The following is a 6,000-nucleotide window of genomic DNA, read 5'->3' as shown; positions in this document are numbered from 1 at the left end:
TCCTTTTATTTAAAATGCATCTCAGGGTTATTTGTGGGGCATAGGAATTCGTTCATCCCCCCCCCAATATAGTCCAGCTCCCTACAAGGTCTGAGGGACAGTGGACTGGCCCCCTGCTGAAAGTTTGCTGACCCCTACTCCAGACCCTCCAAGTGTCCCTATTTTCCAGAAGCCGTCCCAGTTTCTTATTTGATCCCGGAATGTCCCGCTTTTCCTTAGGATGTCTTATTTTCATCGGAGAAGTGTTGGAGGGTATGGAGTTATGCAACCCCCGAGCCAAGGAGATAAGTAACTATGCAACTTTTAGAAGGCACCCCAAGGCAGTCCTGTATAGGGATTTTTAAAAATGTTTAATGGGTGGCAAATAAATAAATAAATAAATAAATACAGTCAGTGCGTTACCTGGAGCACATTACTTCCGGGTTTCGCCGCACGCGCATGCGCAGACAGTCAAAATGACGTCAAGTGCATGTGCGGAAGCGGCGAAATGCGACCCGTGCACGCGCAGACGTGGGTTGCGTTCGCTTCTGAATGCGAACGGGGCTCTGGAACGGATCCTGTTCGCATCCCAAAGTACCACTGTATTGAATAGGGTGCCCTTATTTTCATTGGGGAAATGTTGGAGGGTATGCATAATCAAGCACTATCTGCAATAAAGGCTGTATACATGCCATATATTTAAAGCACCCACCTCACCCAGAGAACCCTGGGACCTGTAGTTTATCACGGAATTGTAGCTCTGTGACTGGTAAACCATTATTTTCTGTGTGTGTGTGTGTGTGTGTGTGTGAGAGAGAGAGAGAGAGCTTTAAATGCACGGTGTGTTCCCAGCTATGGTCTCAATGTTTTAGTCACAGAAATGGGTTCGCAGACCAGACCAGCTTTCCAGACTGCAACTCGAGTGTCCGCACTGTCTGTCTATGCTTAGGCCAAGAACAGGCCCCTTGCTCCTAATGGAGGCAAAATGTTGCCCCAGAGATCCATCTTTGGCCTGTCCCATCAGTGGGTTAGAACACCTGCTTGGCATGCAGAAGGTGCCATGCACAGTTCCAGGTCTCCCCTGGTCGGTCTGGGTCTGCTGCATGCCTGACACCCTGACCAGCTGCTGCCAGCCAGTGCAGGCCACCTTAGCTAGATGGACCTGCAGTCTGGACTCATAATAAGCTTCCACCCAATGTTCATCTGGCCTTGTTTTCGCTCCCACGTTGAAGGCCGTGGCCAAAACACACCAACCCAGCAAGCTTCCCCTTCACATTTCAAAATAATCTGGTTTAAAAATAAAGCGTGTTTTTAAAATAGCAGCATTCCGACCATCTGTATTACCCCTGCTGGGTTTCAGGTCACGTGGGGGATGTGTTGGAACATTTTGGAGTTTCTAAATCTAATCTCCCAAGCGCTTAAATCTCCATCAAACTAGCAGCTGCTCCAAGGCAGTGTGGAGGAGTCTCAGCGCCACTGCGGTGGCAAAGGAAGAAGAAGAAGAAGAATTTGGATTTGATATCCCGCCTTTCACTCCCTTTAAGGAGTCTCAAAGCGGCTAACATTCTCCTTTCCCTTCCTCCTCCACAACAAACACTCTGTGAGGTGAGTGGGACTGAGAGACTTCAAAGAAGTGTGACTGGCCCAAGGTCACCCAGCAGCTGCATGTGGAGGAGAGGGGAAGCGAACCCGGTTCACCAGATTACAAGACTACTGCTCTTTTTTTTTTTTTTTTAATAATATTTATTAAAAATTTTCCAGAATAAAAAGGAAAGATAGCAAGCAAGAAAGAAAAAACAAATATGATTTACACTTGATTTCAGTGGCATCTTTCCCGGACTTCCCCCCCTCCCCCTCTTGTATTCCATTTCCCTTAAATTGATTCCACAGATTCTTACCCCAAATTTTAAAACCTTATTTGTAATTTTAAATAACCCATTTATTCCAAATTAATTTATCTTATTTATCTTAATGAACCATTTCTCCTTATATTTTATATAATTCCCTAAGATCGACCCCATTTCCCTTCCACGAATTCCCCTATTTTCAAACAATAAACATGAAAAAAGAAAAGAAAGAAATAATATATAATTTTACAGCCTTTGGATTCCAAATCTCCCCTCCCCCCCCATTCCCCGGTTCCAATCCCCAAAGTTCATCCACTGTCTACTGCCAGCCTGGTGTATCCACGTCTATATCTCAACTCCACTTTGCCGTCTTTTGATTATTCCTCAGGTTGCTTTTTCCTGTTCTGCTGCAGAAACCTTCTAATTCAGAAACTTCTTGTTCTCCACAGAGGCTTTTGTTATTCAGGAACATAACTTGCGTCAAGTCCCTTCCCTTCTTCAATAGATAAATCCATTGTCTCCTTTAGTATAGAAACCTCTGTAGACAAAATAATGCTTCGTTTTTGCAGCTTTCCCAAGAGATAACAGATCCTGCTCAAATTCATAGTATTTTTCCACTTGCTGCTACTGTTGCAATGTCCCAGCCTCCCTCTAGAGGGAATATGGTAACTTAATTTCTTTCAAAATCAGACCCAAAAGTCAAATAACTTGTTGCCTTTATTTCCAATAATTTATGTCCAAATTGTAACAAATCTAACCAGCAAAGCCATCGTAACAAAGTTCTCTTTTATTTTCCTGCTTTGACAGCTACTTTGACAGCTGTCAAAGTTTCTGTGTCTCTTCACCAGTCTCTCATAGCGGATCGTTCCCGGTTCCCGGGGGGGTTGCATTTTAGTTCCCACAAATCAGTCTTCTCCTCCAGCACAATTATTGTAATATCCCTTCGTGAAGTTAAAATTTTTTTTCAGGTAAACAAGTTCATTTCTCGATCTTAGTTGTCAAATCCTTGCGTTGAGCCATCTACAACGGGGGGGGGGGGCGGACTTCCTTTTTGCACTCCCCCCACTCGCTCCAAATTCAAAGATCAAATTTCCCTTTTAAGTCCAATCAATTTACTCACGGGTTGTTCCTTTTAGTCCAAATCCGAAATTTTCAAAGAAGAAGTCATTGCTCTCCGCCGAATGGCATGCGGCTTCGCTGGGCAGGGGAAGCATTGGACTCACAGCACCACACCCCCCCGTCACCCGCTCCGCAGCCTTTAAAAAGGCTCCTTCGCGGGTCGGGGGGGCGCAAACGGTGCCCGCCGAGTCACCAAGTCCATGGGCATCTCCGCCCATGGTTTTTGAGGGTCCCCGCGTCGCCGGCACGGCAGGACCCGACCCCTACCCAGCCGACTCCCTCTGGAGCTCGGAGGGAGTCCGCCATTCGGCGATGGCGCCGACCCGGAAGTACAAGACTACCGCTCTTAACCACTACACCACAGGAACGGAAAGGGAAGTGAGAAGAAGACGCCCACCCATCCTTCAATAAGAAATTCCTCAGTAAAGTACAGCGTACCTCGGGTTAAGTATTTAATTTATTCTGGAGGTCTGTTCTTAAACTGAATCTGTTCCTAACCTGAAGCACCACTTTAGCTAATGGGGCCTCCTGCTGCCGCCGCACCGCCGGACCATGATTTCTGTTCTCATCCTGAAGCAAAGTTCTTAACCTGAAGCACTATTTATGGGTTAGCGGAGTCTGTAACCTGAAGCGTATGTAACCCGAGGTACCACTGTATTGTAAATTGCACCCTTGGGCTCTGGACTGTGTAAATTCTTCGCTTCCAGACGTCCACGCAAACCGAGCATGAATCTTGATCTCTTTGCATCAAATTTTCAGGAAGCCTATGGGACCGTTTATTGCTCATTCGTTCTGGTTTTCTTGTGAAAGAGGTTTACATGGTGCCGTGCCAAGCAGAAGGTGGTCAGGTTCAATCCCAGCACGGCACCTTTAGTTAGGGCTAGTGGAGAACTCTCTCTGAAACCCTGGAGAAACTGCTGCTTCAGGGTAGACAATATTGAGCAAAATGACCAAAGGTCCAATACAGAATAAGGCAGCTCAGTGGACAGTCTGCCATTTTAAGAACTGCTGTGCTCTGTTTTGAACTGTTGGCGACACACCGGAATTCTTTTTTTTTATTTAAAGAAAGTGTATCTTTTACCAAAATAGCAATTATCATCCTGGCTTTGAAATGAGCACAGAACAGGCTGTTTCGCAATAAAGAAAAGCTGCATCCAGAGGGGTGTGAAGGATTTTCTTCAACGCTTGCAAAACACAGGGGGGTAACAGGATTCCAGAAGAGAACTATGGCATGAGTCAATGCTGTTGTTCCAAGCATGGCTATTTTCATCTGGGAAATGTTTCAGGGCATGTGTTTACACTGTAAACCTCAAGTGATTTTAAACTGGGTTAACCCTCACAGCGCAATCACCACCCCTCCTTTTTATTTTATTTTTTTAAAAGAAACAGAGAAATTATGCAAGGGAAGCTTTTCTAGGCATTTTTAGAGGTAAGCAGCCAGCTGCTTTTTAAAGGCATAGTATAGCCAGCATAAAGAAGGCTGATCGCTGAAGAATTAATGCTTTTGAATTGTGGTGCTGGAGGAGACTCTTGAGAGTCCCATGGACTGCAAGAAGATCAAACCTCTCCATTCTTAAGGAAATCAGCCGTGAGCGCTCACTGGAAGGATAGATCCTGAAGCTGAGACTCCAATACTTTGGCCACCTCATGAGAAGAGAAGACACCCTGGAAAAGACCCTGATGCTGGGAAAGATTGAGGGCACAAGGAGAAGGGGACAACAGAGAATGAGATGGTTGGATAGTGTTCTTGAAGCTACCAGCATAAGTTTGACCAAACTGCGGGAGGCAGTGGAAGACAGGAGTGCCTGGCGTACTCTGGTCCATGGGGTCACGAAGAGTCGGACACGACTAAACGACTAAACAACAACAACAACATAGCCAGCATCACCGAACAGAAGCAGCAAGGTGATTATGTGCCTAAAAAAAAAAAAAGAAAACTGGGAAATGAGGCTCTGCATGCTAGGGGTGGCATGGGATTTATTATAAGGCAGGGGTCAGCAACCTTTTTCAGCCATGGGCCAGTCCACCGTCCCTCAGGCCATGTGATGGGCTGGACTATATTTTGAAGAAAAAAAATATGAACGAATTCCTATGCCCCACAAATAACCCAAAGATGCATTTTAAATAAAAGGACACATTCTACTCATGTAAAAACACGCTGATTCCTGGACCGTCTGTGGGCCGGATTTGGAAGGCGATTGGGCCGGATTTGGCCCCCGGGCCTTAGGTTGCCTACCCTTGTTATAAGGCTTGGGGCACCCCCCTAAAAAAACACCCAAGGGTTTTTTAAGAACATAGGAATATGCCTATGGGAAGCCCACCAATCCACCAGGACATTAATTTAACCACATTCTCTCCCCCCACCGGCCCGCATTTGTGATTTCCAGCAATTGCTCTTCACAGACCTAACACTGGAAGATATTTGACATGCAAAATCTTTACTGACATGCAGGTGCGGCAGCGAGAAAAGCTGCCCTGCTGACTTTCAGTTTGCTCATGCAAACTCCCAAAGATGCAAAGTGACAGAAAACTGTGATGTAACTGCAAGGGTTAAGGGAAGGCGCCGAGGAGCACCTCTGATGGGTGGGAGGGCATGAGGAGGAGCAGGGAAAGGTGAGTTGCGATGGCATCACATTCTAGAGACCAGGGACCTTGCAGGACAAGCTGCATCTATGGGCTGCAGGATAGCCAGGAAGTGGGGGAAAACGCTTGCCTGGTTGATTGGTCAAGCAGAATACCACCACACACCCGACCCATAAAACGTCTGAGCTACAAAGGCTTATGCAAACTAACACCCATGCATTGTGTCCTGCAAAAGAGTGAGATGCTATCTCACCGCTCCCTCATGTCTGCAGTCTCAGGCAGGCAGTAAAAGCAGGTTAACTAGCTTCCAGGCGGGCCGCCATTCTTAATGGGTCACGAGTTGTGCAGGCCAGCCTGCCTGACACATTCTCACCAAAGCTTCCTGCTGCATTGCTGCTGCTCCCGTTACTCTTAGCAGCAGCCTGATTTGCAGAGATTCATTTGCATGTCATCATGTGAGTGAAAAGCCTCA

This window comes from Podarcis cretensis (assembly GCF_951804945.1).
Source record: "Podarcis cretensis genome assembly, chromosome: 8".
NCBI lineage: Eukaryota > Metazoa > Chordata > Lepidosauria > Squamata > Lacertidae > Podarcis > Podarcis cretensis.
This window is presented reverse-complemented; position numbering follows the sequence as displayed.